We start from the raw sequence: 23665 nt of genomic DNA, 5'->3' as shown, positions 1-23665 counted from the left end.
CTGTTCTTGTCCTCCTGATCTGAAATACTATCTGTATTTTATTTTATTTATTTATTTTAAAAAAATATGTCTTTATTGATTTCAGAGAGAGGAAGGGAGAGAGACAGAAACATCAATGATGAGAGAGTCATTGATGGGCTGCCTCCTGCACACCCCCGACTGGGGATTGAGCCTGCAACCTGGGCATGTGCCCCGACTGGGAATCGAACCGTGATCTCCTGGATCCTAGGTCAATGCTCAGCCGCTAAGCCACGTCCGGCCGGGCTACTACCTGTATTTTACAATACGCTTCCATATATATCTAGGTTCACTCTTGGTCTCTCTGGTCTGTTCCAGTGAATTGTCTGCTCCATCTGTTTTGATCACATTTTCTTTAAATATACCTTAATAGATGCTTGGGTAAGGTATATACTTCATTATGCTGCCCCCCCCCCCCCTCAGAATTTTCTTAGCTTGTTTAGAATGGACTTCAAAATCATTATGCCAGGCCCTGCTCCCTTGGACTGCACTGTGGGAGCTGAAAACAGGTGACCCCAGGTGGGCTTCCGGAAGCTGGATTTGAGGGCTGGATGTTCTTCTTGGTACAGACATCACATGGCCTATTTAGGAAGAAGCCCCTCACTGCCATTGACCTCTACTTGGGACATCCCCCAGACTCTAGCCCAGACAGCCCTGTGGACCCCCAGAACCCCTGTGTCCATACTGCTATGGCTGCCACAGCATCCAGCCATATGCTCCCCACTGTAGCCAAGCCAGACCATATTGGATTTTCATGTCCATCTCGCAGGGGACCCTGCCTCCAGCCAGGGTTTCCTCTAAGCCTGTTCTGTAAGGATTTCCTGTGGGTTAGCTCTGGGGATCTTTTCTTAATCTGCTCTTAAATGTGTTATTACAGAAATAATTCTTCATAACTGCCAGCGTTGTGATGGCTTTTCTGGTTGCGTTTGTGCACTCATGTTTCCCCTTTCACATTTATTACGTTCTTTCTTATTCAAGTGACGTTTTCAGGATCTTTTTTATTGAGGAGTAATAAACGTACAGTAAAGTCACAGGTCCTAAGCATCCACCTTGGTGAATTTTTACACATGTGTACACTATATAACTACCACCCTGATCAGGTATTTCTTTGAGTTAAGCTGTTGGTGGGAGGTTGGGTGGAGAGGGAAATCATGAGTATGTCCTCAAGCTGCCATCTTTTTCCAGAATTATCTTTAAAGGAAGTTGAAGAGCGAGGCAAATGTCAAGTCTGTACAGTGGTGTGGGGAGCAGAATGGTTAGTAGGAGTGGTGGGTCGTGTTCCAGTCCTCTTCCTTACTAGCCATGGGACTTTTGTGCCTCAGTTTTAACAGCTGTAAAATGGGAGTAGACAGATGATAGCTCCTACCTCACAGTCTTGTCATGAAGATTGCATGAGGCAGTACATGTAAGTGCACAAAAAATGTTAATGATTGTTTTTGTTGTTACTAATAATGAGGAGGAGGAGGTAGTGGTTCTTAATGAAGGGTAGGCATTAGAAGCACCTGGGACACTTTTGCAAATACATATGCTCAGCCTGGCCAGATGTGCTGAGTCAGAATCTAGATTTTATTTATGTTTTTATTTATTTATTTATTTATTTATTTATTTATTTATTTATTTATTGTTAATCCTCACCTGAGGATATTTTTTTCCATTGATTTTTAGAGAGAATGGAAGGGAGGGAAGAGAGGGAGGATGGGGAGAGAGAGAAAGAGAGAGAAACATCAATGTGAGAGAGACACATGGATTGGTTGCCTCCCACACGTTCCCCAACCAGGCCTATGGATCAAACCTTCATCCCAGGTATGTGCCCTGGGTGGGGAATGGAACCCGAGACCCTGTAGCCAGCAGCCAGGGCAGAATCTAGATTTTAAACTCCTCTCTGGGTCATTCTGTTGCTTATATTCATAGTTAAGAATCACTGGCTGGAGGTGGCTGTGACTGGAAGCGGGAAGGCCAGCGGGTGGCCCCTGTGGTAGGGAGGGCTAGAGAGGCTCAAGCAGGGCTGATTCAGGGCAGAGTGGAAGGGGACCGAGATGGGGTGACTTTGAGTGGGGAGCAGGAAGGGGAAGAGTCTGGGGTGACTCGCAGGGTGCTGACCCAGGCAACAGAGCGAGCAGGTAGAGGTGAGCCAGAAAGGGGGATAAGGGAGGGGGAGAGCAGCGGGCCAGAGGTTATAATTCTCTTTGGGAATGTTGGGTGTAGGCGCCTGGTGGAAATAAGTTAGTATTTGGATCTCTAAGCCTGGGCCTGTGGTGTTCTTCAGGGCGTCATTGGTCTGAAGGAGACAGATAAAGCCATGGGCCTGGTCACTGAGTAAATGTAGAGGACAGAAGAGGGCCAAGTTCTTGAGCGTCCACCTTGTGGACCTTCATTCACTTCTTATTCCCGCTGTAGAAATAGAAAAGTGCTTGTTTCTCTTGTAATAACCCCCTTGCTGGGGACCAGTGGGGAATGAACTCGGTCCCCAGGTGAATACTAACTGTGGGTCCTTCCTGTCCTCATAGGACTCAGTTTTCCACATCTTCTGGAGGAGCTTGTTCTGCATCCATCAGAATCCCCAGATGGGACCTTCATTTAGGGGCAGTGTCTTATTTTCCGACATTCCTTCACCCCTCCAAGCTGTCATACACACTCAGCCTCTGCTGGATGGCTTCTTAGACTCTGACTCGCTTCAGGCCCTTGAGGTCAACCAGTTACTCTTTGGTAGAATTTAAGCCATTTCAGTACCTTTTCAGAAACATTTGCCCTTAGAGCTACAGGTACCATAGGAATGATGGAAGGTGAACCTGGAATGGATTGTTCACTTGCTCATCCTAGAACATCCCTGCCCAGTAAACCTTTCTGCGTGGAGGGAAGTGTTTTTCTTGCTCTACAGTACAATAGCCACTAGCCACACATGGCTATTGAGTATTTGAAATGTGGCTAGTGTAACCGAGGGACTAGATTTTTTACTTTAATTAATTAAAAGTTAAATTTAAACTGACAAAAGAAAAGCAGACACTATTAGGTTGCATTCACTGGATCAATGAGAGATAGAGACACTAGGCCTGAGGTCCCACTCAACTGCCCCACTCTCAAGTACCCCCCAAGGCAACTTTGAAAATGGGTCTTTGAAATCAAATTGGCTTTCCTTCTCTCAACCCTAACAAGAGTGGCTGTCTCATTTCTCAATACATTGCTGGAGAAAAGAAATGGCTTGGAAGGGTGGTGGTGATAGGTGGTTTTTAGAGACTGATGTGTAGATAACAGGAGGGTGAAGGCCACAGGGAAGGACAGAGAAACAAAAAGGAAATGCGGTCACATTATTATCTAGTTCCATAGGGAATGCCCATAACAATGAACACTTCAATGGAAACGCCTTTTTTTTTTTTCTTCAAGGCGTTAGGTAACCTTTAAGTCCAACCGGGCATGGCTCAGGGGTTGAGTCCACCTAGGATCCAGGAGATTGCTGTTAGATTCCTAGTCAGGGCACATGCCCAGGTTGTGGGCTCGATCCCCAGTTGGAGGCATGCAGGAGGCAGCTAATTAGTGACAACTCTCTCATCATTGATGTTTCAACTCTCTCTTTCCCTTCCTCTCTCTGAAATCAATAAAGATGTATTAAAAAAAAAGTTTCCCTTTAAATTAGTTAAAAAGTGTTTTGGCAATTGAAATTTCACTTTTCAGAAAAAGTAATTGTGGGAGCATCAGTGATTCTGTATAGATTCGATACTATTGAGCTGCTCCTGATTAGTCACACCCCTCCAGGGTCTGAGGCCGGCTGTGATCTCAGGTAAGGGGGGCAAGATCTCCCCACCCCTGCCCCATGCCCTAGTCTGCCTCTCAGCCTAAAATCCTGCCATTATTGTTGGAGTCCTTTGTTCACCAATGTCAATTTGTGAATAAATTCTTTCCAATTTAAAAGTCTGCTGACAATGGGTCCCTGGTGCACTGAAGATAGGTGTAGAGAGGGGACTCTGAGCTGGACACTCCCTGGGGATAGCAGGCCTGGGTGAGGTGGCCTAAATGGCCAGAGGACAGGACAAAGCCACTGAGTATGTGGGCTGGTGTGGGCTTTTAGGGGGCAGTGTGTGTGCGTAGGGGGGTTCATTCACTGCTTTGCCTGAGGCAAAGTAATTGAGGCAGGGCCAGGTCTCTTGTTTCTTTGGTAGCCTGTCCTCTCCTGGCTCCCTGGCCACCTGATCCCCAGATCTGCTTCTGTGAGTCACCTCAGGTGACCGAAGGGGTGTTCCAGTCAGTGAGGGGAACCTTAAAGAAAAGCAGGTGTTTCTGAGACAAAGATGATTTGTTCCACACTGTCTGAGAAAGCGAGTGTTAAGTAGGAGGCAGTGGGTTTGGAGACATGGCACACCACCAGGAGGTTTCTGTCTTAACATTAGATTATTATATAGTAGAGTGCTTTTCAACCTTTTCTATCTCATGGCACATAAGCTAATTACTAAAATTCTGCGACACACCAAAAAATGTCATATTTTTTTGGCCAATCCTACCAAAAAAAAAAGGTATAATTTTGATTCATTCAAACTGCATGGTTATTGTCGTGTTGGCCATTGTCATTTTTTATTTGACACTGTAAGGGAAAGACGTCAGTGCCCTGACTAAATAGTCAGGTACTGCATGTTTTAAAAATTCTTGCTGCGCACCGGCTGAAAATGGCTGATATATATGCATGCATAATGTGTTCCACATCTTATTGTTGATATTTGCAAATGCTGTTTTGATTACAAAACAATGCAGCTGTTTCACTTAATGGGGGAGAATAATATTAAACTAAGGTACAGTATCAAAAGTCCGTGACAAGATTTCAGAGGTTTGCAAAGCCATTCCTTGATATGTCCCCAAGGCCAGAAATGGAGCAGGGCTTGGTCAACTGGTGGTTCTAAGAAGCCGCCTAAAGGAATTATTTTTTCCAGTAGGAATATTATAATGTGAGGGGCAGAGAAAAACCACCCAACCTTAAGCATTCTAACTAGTGGAAGTTACATTCTGATGATAGGGTCACAAATGATTTTAACGGGTGCAGGGAGTGTCAAAAGAAGACAGATGAGCTTAGATCCTCAATGACCCTCCTGGTTTTTCACATGTATGTGATCCCTGGTGTGGGAAGCACTCATGTCAGAACATCCAGAAGGACCGTGATTCTAAAGGAAGCCCGGCCAGCACAGAGGCTGCTTGTTAGCTTCTTCTTTGTTTTTCACATTTTAAAAAAGTATTTATTTCCTGAAAGTATTTCTAAGCATGATAGTTTATAATACACAACAAGTGAAAGAGATGTAACTAGATTATAAGAAAAACACCTGCCTGTAAAATATAACGTATTTGTGGGCACACAGGGAGCCGGAGGGACCCACAGACACCCAGCCCCGTTTCTTCGGAAGGAGCATTACTGGTTCCAGTCCCCGGAGGCCAGCACATACCCCTCAGCCCTCGGGAGGGGAGGCTACTAGCTGTTGGGTTCGCAGGTGCTTCAGCTGGGAGAGGTAGTGGTGACAGCCTGGACAATCTACCTGAACCACCTTGTTGGGAACACTCCAAAGCTGCATCCAAGTGTCATCATCCTACATAAACTATAATTTCAGAAGAGAAGCTGTTTGGGGTGGGAAGGGTGGAAGAGAAGACCAGAGCTGCAGTTCTTCGGGCTTGCCTTGTTTGGTACCAGCACAGAATGTCACTGTCACTCAGTGTCCTGGAGGAGAAACACTGGAAGCTGCTTGGTGGTGACTGTGCACACATGGCAAGGCCTTAGAGCCCCAGAGATTTCTGCACGATCTGCTTGGTGATCTTGTAAAACTGCTCTTGGTCATCCCGCTTCACTTTGGAAGTGTCCACATTGGGCTCTGCCAGCATGCTCCCCACCGACAGCAAGATCCTGGCCGCGCTTGCACAGGGCTCCACCTCTCCACGCTGCTCTCGGAGCCCATGGGGTCGTCACCTGGAGCATGGAGCGTGGAAATGCAGACTCTGCCATCAGGGTAGATGTTGGGATGGGACATCTCACAGGTAAATCTCATCTTTGGAAGGCTCAATGGGTAATCAAGCGGGAAACTCAGGATGGCAGGAAAAACACCAAACTCAAAGCAAGTGTCTTCTGGGCCCATGATCAGTGCCTCCCATTCAAAAAAGCCCTCTTCATTCGTGGGGCCTGCCACAGTTCCCTCTGGAGGAGTCGGTGTTGATTGTTTATACTGGACCATCAGCCTCTTGAGCGCGTCCCTGCCATTGTCGGGGTAACAGCCGTGCCTGGGACCCAGACGCTAGGCCCTGGTACCCTCTGGTGCCGCCGGGGTTACCCGGGTGAGCCCTGGGGCGCAGAGCCATCGGCTTCCGTACTGAGGTCAGTTTGGAGCAAGAGGATGAGCTGGGTGAAGACAGGCTTTCTGCAGGGAGGAGTGGAGTGTTCATGTGAGAGGGAAAGGAGAGCTCCCAGTCCCCGTGCCACCAGCTCCGCCTCCCTTTAATTTGAGGACTACTTGGGGGATAGTCCTCACACGGGGAGAAAGTAACGAAGACCATACGGGGTAAAATGAAGTTCCCAGTAGTAGAGGAGATGTTAGCAGAAGCCCGCAACCCCTTCCCGAGGCAGAACTCACCTTTCACAGTCCCTACTGTCACATTCATCCCTGTTGACTGGCACCTGAATCAGCACTGCCGGGGAGAGGTGTGGTCTAACCAGAGACACCTCCATTTGTGAGTCCTAGATTTAAACACAGGTGAGGAAATTGAAAGCTGTCCTGTTCAGCAGTTCCAATAAATAAATAAAGACTCTACAGGTAGGCTCCTCTAGGCTACAGATGCCACAGCCCTGTGAGGGACAAGTGACATGGCTTTGGGGTGACGAAGTCAGGATTTAAATCAGTTTTGTTAGGGTGGAAAAAAGGAGGGCATTTTACAAGGGAAAATGTAACATTTTATATTTGGGTTAAAAATTACTCATCCAGGTACATAGAGATGGGTTTGTGAAGGGTCCCAGGGGACTGATTTTCCACAGACCAGACTGTGGACCAGGATTGTTGGGCTCAGAAGAGCCCAGACATACATGGGAGGCATGGACCTAGGACGAAGGAGGGGATGCAGCCCTTCCCCACTCCCCGCTCCTCAGGCCATGTGGATGTCCACTGTGGGGCACAGGGTCTTGAAGACGAACCAAGTAGGAAACACTCAGGGCAGGCCACCATGAGGGAGAGGGCCTGTGGACAGAGGAGTGAGTGATGAGTCAGGAACCATCAGCTGGGGGCAGAGAGGTGAGTCCAGATACCTGAAGAGCCACCTGAGGGAGAAGGAGGGGCAGTTCTGTTTTTGCACAGGGTGGGCCATATGAGAGGGAAGCAGGCCTGGATTCCATCTGAGAAAGATGTCCTGGGTCTTCCTGTTAATGGGAGGTATGAACAGTCTTGGGATGGTCTCCCTGCCAGGGACATCTCAGAGGGCACTGCAGAGCCTGCTAAGAAAGGTGGCCTGTGGATTCTAAAGTCCCTTCCCTAGACATTGATTTGCCCCCTAAGGAGTCAGCACTTTGGAGTAGCAGTAAAAGGGCAGACTGAGGTACCCGGCTTCAAGTCACTTTGCCTGTGACCTTTGGCAAGTTCCTCTCTGCACCTCAGTCCCTTCATTAAAAATAAGGATCATGGCAATAGTACACACCTGCTGGGACTTTTGTGAGGGTTAGAAGAGCTAAAGCAAGGCACTTAGAATGGTGCCACACCCGTGGAAGGGCCACGTACCAGATAGCTGCTGACATTGGCACTGTCCCCATTATTGTCACCACCACCACCACTGATTTATCACACAGTTACTGAGTTCTGTGTGCTGGGAGAGTAGAGAGGAGTAGGCTGGATTCCTGCCTTCAAGAAGTCACAGCCCAGTATGGAAGGTGGAGAGCTATCACATGTGGAGAAGGGGTTTGGAGAAGGTCCCTGTGGGGGTGGAGTGGGCTGGGGCCTCCTTCCCAGAAACCAGCTCCTGAAACCATGACGCGGCTCCACAGCATTTTCAGGCATCTCAGGGCTGCTGTCTTGTTGGTCCCGTGCTCTCCTGGCTGTTTGCTGTGGGGGCGGCTGTGCACGAGGTGCCCTTTCTGTACCCCAAGAAAATGCTAGGACTGGCCAGTCCAGCTGGGCAGGTCTGAGGGTGCAGGCACAGCCGGGGCCCACATTCCTTAGCTTTAGGGCCTGACACTAAAGCTCCTTGTGCACACCCTGTCTGTGCCTGGCCCCGTGCTGAGCGTCCTCCGGTGGCGTCATGCACATCGTATCTTGGGAGGTGTCAGATCATCCCCATTTTACAGCTAAGTAAACAGGCTGGGACGTTAAGTGTCTTATAAAGGGCAGAGCTGGGACTTGAAGCTAAGGTTTCCAAGGTCAAAATGAGGTGCCTGTTCCACACCCCACCCTGGGCAAGACCAGAGGTGACTCAGCCAAGAACCCTGCCCTCGGGAGGAGAGGGAGCCAGAGATCTGATATCTGACCACCCCAGCCTAGGGCAAGGGCCAGAAGGGCTCTGAGGGCCCTGCCCTTCCAGGCCGGTCTCCTGCTCCTTAGACCCCCGCCCGCTCACAAGACCCTCTGCACAAAGCCAACACCTGCCTGCCTGCAAGTACTCAGGGGACCCCTCCTACAAATAGGCCCCTGCCTGCTCACTCCGGAAACATCTTACCCAGTGGTCATTTTAGAGAAGGAAGACAGTGGTTTAGAAAAAATTTTTAAGCAGAGGTGTCCCCCCCCCCTTTTTTCCTCTGAAAGGCTGTTTTTTTAGAACAGTTCTAGGTTCACAGAAAAATTAAGCGGAAGGTACAGAGATTCCCCACATATGCACAGCCTACCCCATCATCAGTATGTTCTGCCAGATCGGCACCTTTGTTACAATTGATGGATCTATGTGGGGACATTTTTTTCTAGACAGAACTTTATCTGAACTTGCTTAAAATGAAAGTTACAGGGGAAGAGTTCTGTGTGAAGAGAGTGTGGGGGAACCTGTGTGACCTGTTTCTTGACCCCCTCCTACCACCCTGCTGCAGTTTATGACCCCTGCTCTGAGGTGGGGAGAGTTAGCCCTACCCTTTGTTCATGAGCTCTTCACCAGGTCTGTGCCTCTAGAACATAAGATCCGAGTAGCAGGTTTTTAAAAAACCATAGTAAAATGTACACAACAGAAAATTTACCACTTTAACCATTTTTAAGTGTACAATTCAGTGGCATTAAGCACATTCACATTGCTCTGCACTCATCACTGCCGTCTAGTTCCAGAACTTTTTTGTCATCCCAGACTGAATCTCTGTACCCACTAAACAGTGACTCCCCATCCTCCCTCCCCCCAGGTCCTGGCAACTACCATGCTACTCTGTCTCTGAATTTGCCTATTCCAGGAACCTTATATAAGTGGAATCATACAATATTTGTCTTTTTGTGTCTAACTTATTTCATTTAGCATAATGTCTTCAAGGTACATCTGTGTGGTAGCCTGTGTCAGAATTTCCTTCCTTTTTGAATAATATTTCATTGTATGTATAGGTCACATTTGTTTATCGATTATCTGTCAATGGACATTTGGGTTGCTTCCACCTTTTGGCTATTGTGAATACTGCTGCTGTGAACATTGCTGTACAAATATGTGTTCTAGTCCCTGCTTTCAATTCTTTTGGGTATATACCCAGAAGTGGAATTGCTGGATCATATGATAATTCTATGTTTAACTTAAAAATATATATATATGTATATTTTATTTTATTGATTTGAGAGAGAGAAGAGGGGAGAAAGAGAGAAACATTGGTGTTGATCGGTTACCTCCTGCGTGCGGCCCCAAACGGGATCAAACCCACAACCTTGGTATATGCACTAGCTGGGAATCAAACCCGCCACCTTCTGGTGTACAGGACATGCTCCAACAAACTCAGCCACACCGGCCAGAGCTACGTTTAACTTTTTGAGTAACATTCATACTGTCTTCCACAATGGATGCACCATTTTACATTCCCACTAGCAATGAACAAGGCTTTCAATTTCTCCACATCCTTGCCATTGTGGCAAGATTTTTATCTTATTTATTTTTTAATGTTTTTTATTGATTTCAGGGAGAGGAAGGGAGAGGGAGAGATAGAAACATCAATGATGAGAGTCATTGATCAGCTGCCTCCTGCATGCCCCCCACTGGGGTTTGGGCCCGCAACCTAGGCATGTGCCCTGACCTGGAATCGAACCACGACCTCCTGGTTCGTAGCTTGATGCCCAACCACTGAGCCACATCAGCCAGGCTGTGGCAGGTTTGAAAAAAACTCTTGTTCATGCTCTATCCCCAGAGACTGGGACAGTGCTAACAATATAGTAGATATTCAATAAATATTTGTTGGGCTGAATGAATGGGAGGCCTTGGTCTCTGAGCAGCCCTTCTACCTGAAGCTGGCACCCAGTCAACAGACCTTCCCTTTCTAGTCCCTGCTCAGTTCTAAGAGAATCACCCTTTTAATGGGGTAAGTTACTTAGAGGTGCCCACTGGTGTTGAGGAGCAGCATTCAAGAGGCAGTGGTGCGCTGTGGAGGTCAGGGAATCCAACACAGTGGCCAGCATGGGACTGCTTTTCAAACTTTGGGCCTCTACCCATTTGTGGCTCGTGTAACCAATTTTTAGTGGTTAATTTAGCATTTATGAAACATGAAACAATAAAATTACCAGGTGGTACCACATGGAAAAAAAGAGAAGTACCATATTGTGAAACTTTTTTTTTTTTTTTTGGTGTGATATTTATGTGGGTGTGTAATGGATCACAAAGTGTTTGAAAAACACTGTTGTATAGAGTCTGCAGCCTCTGCTTAAAGAATTCCCCATGGCAGGGAGTTAACTACCTTACAAGGAAGCCCACACTTACTGCATAGAAACCAATCAGCATGTAAGATCTTTGCTTTGAGGCCCTACTGTGTGCTAAGACCTGTAATAGGCACTTGAAATGAAGAGGAATAGAGGGTGCCTCCAGGAGTCTAATGGGGAACAAGAAAGAGGACTGCCTGCTGTGGGGAGGGGGGAGGGACAGGCACGCTGCCTGGGGGAGTCCAGGAAGGATGTTGGAATGGATCTTGAAGGATAAAGAGGAGTTTGCCACTCTGTATTGAGAGAAAAGCTTAGAGAAAAGTATGGAGATGAGAAAGCAGATTATGTTAAAAAATTAGCAAGGAGCTTGGTGTGGCTGGAGTCCAGGGTTCTTAAGGAGGTCAGAGTGAGGGTGGCCAACTTGAGGGACATGAGGCAGGAGAGCAGGCAAAGTTCAGATTGTGAAAGGTCTTTGTGCCCAGAGCTTAGATTTTCACCCTACGGCCAGACAGGTGTCATTTAAATATTTAGAAAACAAATACATGTCAGGATGTGTGCTGGGCTCTGGGGAATTAGGGTGAATGAAACAGACCTCACCTTGAGAGGCAGATCCCTCCAGTGCGGAGAGTGAGCAGGAAATAAGAGACACACAGTTACAGAAAGTGGGATGAATGCTGTGACAGAAAATAACAGGGTCCAGTGAGAGAGGGTGAAAAGGGGTTCCTGGTTTAGACCAGGAGGGGAGGGGAGGCGTGTGTGAGGAAATGTTTAAGTTGGAGCTTGCCTGCCAAGAGCCTTCTCAGCAGAGGAGATGGCAAGGGCAGAGGCCAGGGGGTGTGGAAGACCCCGAAGCACGAGCAGCTGGGAGAGGGAGGCTGAGGTGGTCGAGCCAGGCTGCCGAGGGGCCGGGGAGCAGGTGGGGGCCAGCCTAGAGTAAGGATTTGGGGTTTTCTGCCACAGGCAGTGAGGACTCATTGGAGAGTTTTAAGCTGGTGTAGGGCACTCTCTTTCTCTCTCCCTCTCTCTCTCTCTGATTTTTTTTCCCCATGAAAGGAAGAAGTACGTCCAGAGCCAAGGTCAGAGTCAGGAATCCCAGAGGAATGGGAAGGAGGGGCCGTTGTGAAGGGCCGTGAAAGGCCACCCTTGTTTTCCGTGGATCTGGGAGCTTGGCTGTTTGGAGAAGAGATGGGAGATGCCCTGAGGATGAGACCCCCGGGGAACATTGGCGGGTCTGCCTCCGGGGCTGTGGGAAGGCTGGGAGTGCGCTGGCAGGTGGAGGGGGAGGCTTGGGGTGTCTTCATTTTCCAGGACTCCTTTTCCTGGTCCCCTCTCCTCGCTTCGGCTGGACTTCCAGTCAGCTAGCCCATTCCAACTTCTGCACCTCTGTTCAGGCTGTTCCCTCGTCCTGGAACACCATTCATTCCTGCTCCTTTCCCTTTCTACCTAACCCAAGGTGGCCCATCCCTCAAGGCCCAAAGGCGGGCGCACGACATCTGCAGGGCTTTCCTCACCATGCCAGCCCCCTCCCCTGCCCAGCCCAGCCCTGTGCCATCTGCGCTGGTGGGCGGGGAGAATGGTGTCACCCAGCATGAGCTGTGGCACTGCACAGACGTGGTGCTGCCTCCTCTTCGGCTGCAGCTTGGAGCAGGACGAGTCTTTCCCGCGGGCGACCTCACAGCCGCCTCCCACTCCCCTCGCTTCCAGTGAGGCACACAGGGCCGCGGCCCCAATTAGTGGTCCCAGTCAGCATGAGACCAGAGTGAGGCCCCCAGAAGGGGGCTCTCGTGTCCCTCATGTCCCTCATTATCTGGGTCAAATGCTCCCCAGGCCCGAGTGAGGGGGGCTGGAGACTGATGTCAGAACCTCCGGCTCCTCCTGTGGTCGCTGCATGGACGGGGTCTGGGAAACTGGCATTGACTTCCAATATGGCTCTCTCCCTCAACACAGCGGGGCTGGGACATACGGGCCTGAGCTAAAGAACCTTTTAGGGGTCCCCGTAAAGGCTTGCTAATTTGGGGGGCCTTCACCTACCACAGGGACAGCCCCTCGTGAGCAGATTCTGGCCCGGGCACACTAGTTTCTGCCTGGGCGGGGGAGGGGTGCCCGCTGCGGCCTGCTCGCCTGCTGGGCCGGGCACCTGGGCTGCTCAGGAGGACCAGTCACCACTGATGGCTGAACGGCCCCCACTTCCACTTACCCCGGCCACATGTAGATTTACCCACATGGGAAGCAGCTCAGTTAGGACTGCTGCCTGCAAGGCAGAGCCTTCTGCGGAATCTTTTGTTCGGGATTCAGATTAGACACCCTGTTAGTATCCCCAGTAAAGGTATCTGCATACGAGATCTCTGTGTCCCATCCTACAGTCAGATGGGCCTCCTGTCAGGCCTCCCCTGGTCCCAGTATCCGCGGGTCTAGTCTAGGATGACTGCTTCCTTCTCTGCAGTGTTCCCCTGGCTTCCCACATTTATTACATGCCATAAAGTTTGCATTTTAAGTTTAGCCACCCCACACTTCCCCTCCAAATCCGATGAAAATCCCAGCCATCATTATTGTACGATGCTGAGGCATATGAGCAGAAACAATTGTACTTGTAGATTTATATTTCTTCTTGACTCCTGTATTGTTACCATCTGAGTCATGCCCAGGCCTGGGTTCTGTGTCCACATGACTTCCTCCACCTCCCCTAGCACAGCCTTGTGACACTGGTCTAATTGCTTAATTGTCTTCTCCCTGACTGGGCATTAGCTCTCAGAGGACACAACTGTCGCATTCATCTTTCTATCTCTATACCTGGCACATGAAGTCAGTATGCCATGAGTATTTGTTGAGTGGACAGATACGTGAATTTTAAATTTCCTAAGGGTGAAGACTGGGTCTTCCCTTTCTTACCAATTCCACATTTCAGCCCAGCCCAGGGCTGATGGATTGGCCAACTGATGGAGTGTTGGAGAGTAATGTGGAAAAGGTTACCAGGTCAAACTGGATTTTGATCCTCAAGGAAACAAAGAAACCCAAGGTGTGACCCTCCCAAATATCTGGAGTGCCTGTCGGTGAGAGGCCAAACCCTATCACCTGTGAGCCATGATCCTGAGCAGTGCGAAGGTGGTGCAGTGCAGTGGGAAGACTAATAATAACTTGGTAAATAAACAAGATAGGGGCTTTGCATGGACCGATGGTGATCAAGTACCATGAACTGAAGAGTTTGCTTAATCAGTTCTCTGCCCAAAGGTTCAATCCAAAAGGAAGAGAGGGAGGGAGGGAGGGAAGGAGGGAGGGATGGAGGGAAGGAAGGAAGGAAGGAAGGAAGGAAGGAAGGAAGGAAGGAAGGAAGGAAGGAAGGAAGGAAGGAGGAAGGAAGGAGGGAAGGAGAGCCTGCCTAGACTTGGAAGCTGGATCAAACTGGACCTGAATCCCCTTTCTATCTTCTTTAATTGTAGAATTGTAGACATGGTATTAATCTCTCTGAGTACTCCTAGTTTCTGCATTTGTGGAATGAGAATTAGATTAATGTGTGTGATGGACCCCACACTGTTCTCAGCACATGGTAGACACTCAGTAAATAACGGGAATTATTTGTACCACAGCATCATGTTTTGCATACGTTTATCAGTTTGGCTGTAACTAACATAAGCCCCCCCCCCAAAAAAAAGTTATTTTTCTGAAGAATCCTTGCCCATAGACTTAAAAGGTTGACTCTGAGACCTCAGGAAGGCCAGGAAAGCTGGACCTGGGGTTTTAGGAACAGGAAGGCAAACTTTGGGCAGAGGTGGTGCCAGCCTCCTCATGTGATCTCCAGATGGAGTTTCATTGGCTGGATTGGATTCTGTGCTGACAGTCCCACTGGGAATTTAGGGAGATGGAGTTCTCCCTTAAATGGAATCTGAAACCCCTTCCCAAGTGACCTTTTATGAAGTTTCATTCATTAGTATTCTAACAATCACTCCCGGGGCGGAGATTTAACATTAAAATGAGACATGCGATGTTCGGCTAGGCATGTTCCAAGCATGTTTTGGAACTGCACATGCTCCCTTGGAAGTCCAAGAACTCTCCCACTTTTTCCTAGAAAATCTCTGCCCCTGAACCCGCCTCACTCACCCCAAACCCAGCCTTTCCTTACTCCCCAGAATCGGGCAGAAGGGATCTTTTGAGCACAAGCTTGTCCTTCTGCATTCCTTGGCCAGAGAATCAAGTTTCTGATCTGCTTTACCGAACACAGTTTCGTTCTATTGGTGTGAGCGACATTGGGCAGAATGACCACGATTTCAGGTCCCTGACGCACAGGGACATTCCCAGTGCCAGTGTCTATTCTGAGAGTACCTTCCCTTTCCCTTTGCTCTTATTAAAGCTTAGCTCCTGTGACGCCTTCCCTTTCAGCCAGCTGTATATTAGAAGACTAAGTCAATTAATTCCCACGCAGGTGGTAAATGGAAAATTCCAGGAAACGTGTATCTTATAGGGGAGATTTAATGGGACGGGGTGTCTATTCAAAGGGCAGCTCTAAAGATTAGCTGTTCATTGCGGGCGACCCCCCCCCCCCCCCCCCCCCGCAGTGCAGCTCTAATCCCGGAGGGGGAGGGGGAGAGGGAGAGGAAGAGAAGGAAGGATGGAAGGAAAGAAGGAATGGACTGGTGAGGAAGGAAGGAGCTGACTGAGGAGAGATCCCAGTCACAGTCACCGCAGGATTCCGTCCACGACAGTAGCAGATGGCCGCCTGCTCTGCCTCCGTGGGCCTGGCCTGGGGGGCAGCTGGGTTCTACTAGCCTGAGCATCATTTACAAGGAAGGAAAACAGTTTTTTAAAAAGAAAATTATGAGTAGCAGTGAAATATGGCATTTGGAGAGGGGAATTTTTTTCTTTCTCTCTTTTTTTTTTTAGATAATCCACAAACCACAAAATTCACCCTTTAAAATGTACAATTCAGTGATTTTTAGTATCTTCACAATGTTGTGCAACCATCACCACTATCTAATTCCAGAACATTTTCATCACCCCAAATAGAAACTCTAGACCCTTAGGAGTCACTTCCTACCACCCAGACCCTGGCAACCACTAATCTCCATCCCATCTCTATGTATTTGCTTATTTTGGACATTTCATATGGATAGAATCCTACGATAAGTGGCCTTTTGTGTCTGGCATCTTTCACTAAACATGAAGTTTTCCAGGGTCATCCACGTTGAAGCATGTATCAGTGCTTCATTCCTGTTTATTGCTGAATAATATTCCATTGTATGGATAGACCACATCTTGTGTATCCTGATGGACATGTGCACTATTTCCACTTTTTGGTTATTATAAATAATATTGCTATGAATGTTCATATATAAGTTCTTTTTGTGGACATATGTTTTCAGTTCTCTTGAGTATATACGTAGTAGTGAAAATGCCAGGTCATATGGTAATTCTGTGTTTAAATTTTTGAGGAACTGCCATGGGTTGGGGATTTTTTATACCCTTTTCCCCTGATTATAACTAACATTTATAATATAAATAAAATTTATATATAAATTTTCTACAATGAACATGTTATTATGTTATATGAAAATAAAATTCACTCTATATGGTCCATTAATAAGTACTTTTAATATATTGGTATATTTCCTTCTTGCTTATGTCATTTTAAATTGTATTGAGCTTAAAATATATATAGTTTTGTGTTCTAATTCTTTCACTTTACCACTTATTGTAAGCATTTTCCATGTCAATAAATATTATTAAAATGTGATTCTTTCTGACCACATTCTATCATAATTAGATACATTGTAACTTATTGAGCCACCCTGCTATTCTTAGACATGAAGATAATTTCCACATTTTTGTGCTTATCATAAGTGGTGCAATATCCTTGTACGTAAATGTCCATCTACATCTCTGATAAGTTTTGAGATAAATTCTTAGAAGTGAAATTCTCGGTAAAAGAATTTGACTATTTAAAAAATTAAACCTTTTGTTTTGAAATAATCTTAGATTTACAGAGACAGTACAGAGAGTTTCCATATACCCCTCACCCAGCTAATATCCTACCTAACCAGAGTATAGTTGTTAAAACTAATAAATTAACATTGGTATGCTACTACCAAAGAAACTCCAGGCCTTATTTGACTTCCAACAGTTTTCTTACTAATGTCCCTTTTCCATTCCAGGATCTAGTCCAAAACACCATGTTGTATTTAGGGTGTGAATACTTTAAAAGCTTTTTGATGTGTGTATGTGTGTGTATAGAAGTTGTATTAATTTATATTCCCACCAGTACTATAGGGGAAATAAGACTTTGCCAACCTAATAATCATAACAGCAACAACATACTTCTTAATTGCTAGAGGATTTACCAGTTTTTTCATTTGTTTGTTGGCCAGTTGTACTTTTTGTTTTGATTTCCCAATAACTATAGGGGTTTTGTCAATGTCGAGGCCTTTAGCTTCCATTCAAGCTGACATACACTCAGGGTCAGGTGAGCGCCCGGAAAGCTGTACCGAGGCCTGCGGGCTGTGGAACCTGGGTGACAGCGAGGGATGCTCTCGGTGAGTGGGCTCACCTGGCGCTGTGCAGAGTGGGCAGTGACGTGTTGTAAAGAGCACTGTCTGGGAGTCAGGAGATATGGGGCTTCATCCTAGTTCTCTTATACTTATGCGAAGTTGAGAAAGTTGGTCCATTTTCTGAGTTCTAGATTTTCATTGGGTTAACAGGCAGGGACCGAGTGGACGATTATGAAGGCACTTTGTAAAGCACTATACATCATAGGTAACGATGTCACAAAGGGGACTGAGCAGTGCCTCATGTGGACAGTATGACTATCAATCCACCATCCCAAGAGGGAAAGAAATGCCCCTGAGGTCAACTCAGTTCCGACCCTGAGCTCCCACCTTACCTGACGGGGAGGAAATTCCAATGTGGTGATTATAGGCTCCCTCTTGGTTAGGGTCACCCAGAACCCAGGAGGCTTATGGGGCTGCCCAGGAAAGGGGCACTTTTGTGGACTGTGCACTCTCATGGGCCCAGGTGCCCGGCAAGGCTCAGACTCTGCGCCCAGGCCCCGCCGCCCACCTCAGAGGCCTGCCCCTTCCTGGAGGTGCAGAACCCGGGTCTCCATCCTATTCCTGCTCCCTGTCATTTCTTCCCTTCCAAGGTGCCTTCAAGACACTCCCCCAGAGTCTCCTAGAAGCCCAGGCTCAGGAAAATACTAAGGAGAGAAGGGCCTGGGTGGCTTCTGTCTGGTCCTGATACTCAAAGAGGACAGATCCAAGACCTTCTTGGAATGGGAAGGGAAAGGAAAACTGCAACCATCTAAACACAAATAATATGTGAGAAAATAGTCTGGCCACACCAAGAGGAAATTAGAAGGTATATCCTCTTGTCCCAGTACTGTCACAAACCTTCAGTGTGGCCTCGGGCACATCACCCGCTGTCTCTCAGCCTGTCCCTCAGCTGTGCAATGAGGGGTGGGTGCCGTAACCTCTCCCGCAGCCGTGAGTACTCACCGTCCTCAAATCGGCCACTTCTGGGGGTCGGGGGCACGGCTTCTTTTGTTGTGCAGTTCCTGGCCTTTCCCACTCATGTGACCTGGCCAGGAAGACAGATTTTAACTGAGGCTAATTGGCCTAATCTGTGAGTTTTTTGTAGCTCTGTGTAACGTCATGGTAAAGATGAGCCAGCTCTGGGCTGGGCTAAGTGCTCTCCACACATTCTCTCATTTAATCTGCAGAACTGCTTGTTGGGTTGGCCCTATTATTTTCATTTTATCAAAGAGGAAACAGAGGTCAGGTAGGTGAGGGGCAGAGCTGGCCTCACTCTGAAGCTGAGCTGTTCAGCCCTCTGGGTTGTGTCCCCTCAGGGGATCAGAGGGACTTAGAAGGCAAACATCCTAGGACAAGTGTGTGACCATCCTCAGAACCAGCCTGAGAAAACCCTCCCTGAAGAGACTCACAGGTTCCCATATCCCCTGAGTCCTGAAGAGGTGGAGAGGGGGTGTTGGAAGAACATGAGCACCCCATGGGGACAAGGCTCTCTGAGCAAGCATTTCTCAGAGTTCTGGGGTTGCTGCCAGGACGCAAGGCCCAGGACCCTGCCTGCGAGCCTGCCCTGTAGAGGGCTGTCCTCTCTCCACAGGTGGGACAGGCACCTGGCCAGTCATGCTCATGCAAAGGTGGTCCCAGAGTACCCCAGCCTGCCTGCTGGTTGGGAAGTGGTGTCTGGGTTTGCATTCAGTTCTGGGCAGACACATGCCACTGTTATCATGCACCACCCAAGGGCAGGGACCCGTACCTGGGGCTCACGACCTAGAGACAGATCCAAGACATCCTGGAATGGATCAGTTTAGAGTGACACCAACAAGCCTCCCCCTCAATGATTCTGTCACAGTGGTCCCTCTGCTGCCCCCATTGTTGTTACTCCTACTTCTAATTTCCACATATCTCCCCTTCACCCCAGGGGCTAAATATTGGTTTGGAGAAAGAGAAAATTCCAAGACTTGTGACCTCCCAAAGATGCATTTTATTCAACTTTTCTGATGAACTTGTTGGAAAATGGCAGTTTATTTAACCAAATCTTAAGCCAGGTTTGGGGTTCTACTGAAAAAAAATCATGCTAGGCCATGTCTTTTCATCAAGCCCTCCCTAGGTGGTACTGCGCCAGGCCCTGTGCGTACTGTGGAAATCTCAGACAGAAGTTCTAAGGCCATCTTTCATTTTACAGATGGGGCAGGACAGCTCAGCAATGCCGGGAAGCTCCCTCAAGGTCACACGGCTACTTGGAGGCCATTGTGGGTTTGGAACTTGAGGTTCCTGTCGGGGCCATTGTGGGTTTGGAACTTGAGGTTCCTGCCTTTCAACCCCATGCTCTTTCGACAGCATCTTACACAACTTACAGTACAGTCGGGGGAGCAGGAATGACACCTCTGAAACAATTACAGAACTGGTGGAGGGGAGCAGAGTTCCCCTTGCCGGTGACTCCCACCCACAGTTGGCTTGCTGCCAGAGTCTTTACGTTGTTTACTTATATATGCCTGCCTGGGGTTGTAATTTTCTTTTGAGACACTGGAAAATCCCATAATTAAAAATAAATAAGGTGAATTTGAATTCTTACATTTTTGCCCAATTTGTGTGTGTGATATTCTGAACCTGGAGGGAGAAGGGGGTCTGCCATAGTTGTCCACTGGTGGGGTGAGGTGGGGGTCTCTGAATGAAACGAAAGAGGCTGGTAAAGGGCTTTCTTAACCCAGAAGCGTACAGGTTTTGAAAGCTTCTGATTCAGTGTCAGTGTCATTCATTCATTCCCTCAGATAATTCTGGAGAGCGTTCAACAGAAGGATCTGAAAATCACCTCTGGGCAAGGGCCCGGCGTCAGGTTCCAGGAAGGACATGTTTCATGCCCAGGAACGTGTCTTGGTTGTATTCTCTCCTGCATAGCAGTCTCCAGGGGTCCCATGGGCTGCCCGAGAGCTTCCACTCAACCTCGGGGCTCTGGGGCTGACTCCTGGCTGCTTCCAGGTCCCCCTGGTCTGGGTGAGGAGGAAGGCTGCCCATCCACGTTGCTGCCTCACCAAGACCAGATTGGAGTGACAGGCTCTGCGGGGCTGGGCCCGGCCTCCAGGAAAACCGCCACCGCAGCTCCTCTGTGAGGCCAGCGGCTGAGGGCAGGGGCTGGGGGATCATAGACTTCCGCCCTCCCTGACTTATATCCAACTTCTTGTCAGAGAAGATGAAGACACCTGGGCCCACCATCCAGAATTAAAACCAGATTTGGATATCACGAGAAATCAGAATACGGAAGCCCGGAGACCTTGGCCAAGCGGGGTGCAGGCCTCAGAGGCCGCCCGTCGTGGGTTGGGGCCTCCCCAGGCCACACAGTGGGAGAGAGGGCACTGGGTGGGCAGAGCTGCAGTCAGGCCACATTTCTAAGTCCTGCTTCTTTGAGCTGCGAGTCGGACAGATTTTATCTTGCCTGTTTTGACCCTCATGAAGCAACAGCTGCGTGTGGGGAGAGAACAGAGAGCAACAAGCATGCTGGTTCTTCTTTTGGCTCATTTGGCAACTTCCCGTAACTTTTGAGCAAGGACAGGTATTTCCCCTTGTGCCTGAGGTGCGCAGTTTCCAGCATATGTCTGCCGCCCCAGTCTGTCTAGAAATGGACCTTGGCTCAGCCCAAAAGCAAATTCATACTGACCATGGGGAAGGGTAGGGGGACATCAAATAGGCAGTCTCGGCCATTCCTTTACGTTCGTCTGACCCGTCGTTCTATAAATCACCTTTGGCCCTACTCCTGGCACAGTGAGGGGCGTTCTGGCTCATGTCTCCGCCACTCTCAATTTTGTTCTCCTTTATCACTCAGCAAGGTCCACATTTTACCAGTGAAAATGTGAAATCACAGGGAGAAAACCACGGACTTGGCCTCTGTCTCCAATCTGGTAGCACAGTCTCTTGGCAAATTCAGATGTATCTGCTACAGTCTTTTCCTCAAGTGATTTTGGGTACTTTCCAAATTTACCAACTCCCTAAAGGATGGGGGAGCTGCCAGGTACATGATCAGCGCCTGCTCTGTGCCCGAGGACCTGTTTCTGGATGCTCTAGGGGCTCTAGGGGTGCAGGGCAGCGAGCCAACAGGGTATGTGACAGGGATGTAAACATGCCATCAGCCCATGACCCCATACCCTGGGAACAGCCTCATGGCTCTCTGCCCTCCTCAGCCACCTAATGTCATTCTCCAGAACTGTTCTACGGTGGCTCTTAACCAATTCCGGAATCCTTACTTTCTGATCCCAGCCTTTTCCTTTCCAGAGTTTTCATCCACAAGTCCCACCACCCCTGCCCTCGACCTGGAGGTTCCCTGGAACCTTCCCCTCCAGCCTGACCTCATCTTCTCCTGAAGGCCCAGACCCTTTCCCTCACATCAGACACATCTTCCCCAACCTGCCAACCTCTTTCTCCTCTGTCCCACCACTGCCTCTGGCCAGGCTAGGACATCCCAGCTCTGGGTCAGATCGGCCTCCTGCCACCCTCATCTCCCCGATGGGGGGATTGGAGCTGCTAAAACTCTAGGCCAACAATCACAACCAAACCTCAACCAGCCATCATCAGCCTCTTCCCTGCCCCTAGAATTCTTCCAAGCCTCCTCTGCTGTCATCTACCCCATAGCCTCTCCACCACACTTTGGGCACACAACCCAAATCCCACTTCTCTGGAAAATCAGAGGTTACCAGATAGGCAGCACCCTGCCATGGCAGCCATGGAGGGGTGCTGCTCAGTCCTCCCTGCAAGGAAACCAGAGAGGTTGAGGGGGAAGCACGGTCAGCTGCAGCCCCCAGATGCAGCCAGCGGTGAGCATGGCAGGGGTGTGAGGGCTCGGCCACTTCTGCCCCAAGTCTGCCTGTCCTGCCTGCTGCTCTCCACCTAAAGGCCTCCTGCTCCCCACTGTCTCTCACAGGTATCACCATCCCACTAAATCTCTTGTACTTCTAACTCCACTTGGTATCTGCTTCCCAGAGAATCCCAACTGACATCCACTTTCCTGGCTGGTCGGTCTGAATATTACCTGCCTGGTTTCCCCGTGTCCTGGCTCATCTCCATAAAGACAGTTCTTCCACTGCCCAGCGGCTAATATTTCAGGGGCCTTGTGGGTTGACTCCCCTGCTTATCTTCCTAGGGACCCCACACCCTTGGTGGCCATCATCTCAGCTTCCCAACCTTCTCCTTCCCTTCCATGAGGGAGGTGATTCCCAGATGCTGACTTGCTGATGACTTTCAAATCCCACCTTTCAGTGAGGAGTTTTTCCTGAAGTCCAGATTCCAGTAGCCAGCTGGTGAGGGGACCTTTCCATTGGCTGCACCATGGGTGCCTTAACACCAGCGTGTCCTGGGATGAACTCATGGTCACCCACAAAGCCTCACCAGAGGGTGCCACCATCCTCCTCAAAGTCACCCAGGCCAGAAACTGGGGCAGCCCCCTCAGGGCTCCCTTCCTGGTGGGCACCAGCAACTGCTGATTCTACTTCTGCACTTGCTCCCAAGCTGCGTGCTCCTTCCCATGGCACTGCCCCTGAAGGTAGCCTTCAGCGTCTCTTAACTGCACTGCCCGGTTCATCTCTCAGCCCAGCGCTGGAATCTCATCCGGTGTCTCTCCGTCATAGTTCTCAAATTGAGCCTTCTGAAAGGCCAGTGCCTCTGGCGCAGGAAGACTTCCGTTGCTCCCATTGCCATCACCACTGCCAGCATCGCCATTCCAGCTCTTCCACGTGCCAGTTAAAACCCTGTGGATCTGGTCTTGCCTTCCTCTGGACCCCCGAGGGCTAGCCAAACTGCATCCCCTGCAGCACCGCGGGCATTCTCATGCCTCGGGCCTTTGCATCTACTTCCCTCTGCCTGGAGCACTCGCCCCCATCCTTCACATGGCGAGCTCCTACCCATCCATCAAAGACCAGATCAAGGGCTACAAGCCCCAGGAGTAAGGGTGTCCCCCTTCTGCTCTTTCCCAGCACCTCCGCAGAGCTCTGCCTACCAGGGACTGCTGGCCCTAGCTCTGTTTCCCTTGTTAGACTGAGAGCTTTCTGAGAGCCAGGCTCATTTCTGCATCCCCAGCATCTAGCACAGACCCTGGTACTTGGTTGGCATTAAACAAATATTAGTAATGAAGGAATGCATGAGTAACCAAATGAATGGATTCTGCTTGGGGTTGGAGCACTCACTGGGGTGCTAATATTTGAGGTGAGTCCAAAAGAAGGGCTAAGAATTGTGAAGCAGGAATTTGAATGGAGAAGGGCGTCCAGGGACAGGGTCTGGCCTGTACAAAGGGTGCAGGTTTGGGGGAGAGAGACGTGTTGAGGAAACTATAGCTAGGTCTGCTGCTAGAGCAGAGAC

General features: G+C 49.0%; 1 protein-coding gene and 1 pseudogene across 7 annotated transcripts in view; one reads left to right on the top strand and one right to left on the bottom strand.

Moving 5' to 3' along the window:
• Positions 1 to 23665, top strand: part of LOC107529293 (aspartic peptidase retroviral like 1) — a 136041-nt gene that overhangs the window by 65781 nt on the left and 46595 nt on the right. The gene's annotated exons all lie outside the window — the stretch shown is intronic.
• Positions 5764 to 6056, bottom strand: LOC107529295 (ubiquitin-conjugating enzyme E2 G2 pseudogene; annotated as a pseudogene).

This window comes from Miniopterus natalensis, chromosome 13 (assembly GCF_054644295.1).
Source record: "Miniopterus natalensis isolate mMinNat1 chromosome 13, mMinNat1.hap1, whole genome shotgun sequence".
In the NCBI taxonomy this organism is placed as follows: domain Eukaryota; kingdom Metazoa; phylum Chordata; class Mammalia; order Chiroptera; family Miniopteridae; genus Miniopterus; species Miniopterus natalensis.
Note: the sequence above shows the minus strand (reverse complement) of the source record. Positions and strands in the feature narration are given on the sequence as shown.